Source organism: Charadrius vociferus, unplaced genomic scaffold (genome assembly GCF_000708025.1).
Source record: "Charadrius vociferus isolate BGI_N301 unplaced genomic scaffold, ASM70802v2 scaffold1631, whole genome shotgun sequence".
Classification (NCBI taxonomy): Eukaryota; Metazoa; Chordata; class Aves; order Charadriiformes; family Charadriidae; genus Charadrius; species Charadrius vociferus.
The window spans coordinates 24,801-25,371 of NW_009647010.1; positions in this window are offsets into that span (position 1 = coordinate 24,801).

The following is a 571-nucleotide window of genomic DNA, read 5'->3' on the forward strand; positions in this document are numbered from 1 at the left end:
AAGGAATAAATAAAGCCAAAGGGGAAGGGGAGGGATAAAACCCCCCACCCCACGCGAACGCTCCCCCCCAGCCCACCCCCATCAGCCACATTCCCCTACGGTAACAGATGGTAATTCAGGCCCCATAATATCCGCCTATATGTGACTAATAAACCTATTGTGTTTTAACAGGGTAACGCACGGAGAAGCAGCGTCGCTTATACAAGATGCTGACCGAATTTACTCTATATATACATAAAAGGAAAAAAAAAATCCCCTTTCAAGAATAAAGTGTATCAACTTACAACACAACAGACGGCAGAGGGATAAGTGAAACAGACAAAAGACAAACAAGATAATAATCTGTTTCCAATCAGTTAAGCCCTGTAGAATTTGTAATACGCGGTTTGCATATTCCCCCTGTGTTTTGTAATTAATTATCTATCTGTTAGGATGCTCCGCCGCCGACTTTGTTGATATTTCCAACTATTTTTAGTTGGTCACGCCGGGAAGCAGCGCGGAGGAACGCGGAGGAGCGCGGAGGAGGAGCGGGGCCGGGCTCCGCGGTTCTCCCTGCCGGCCCCGGCGAAGC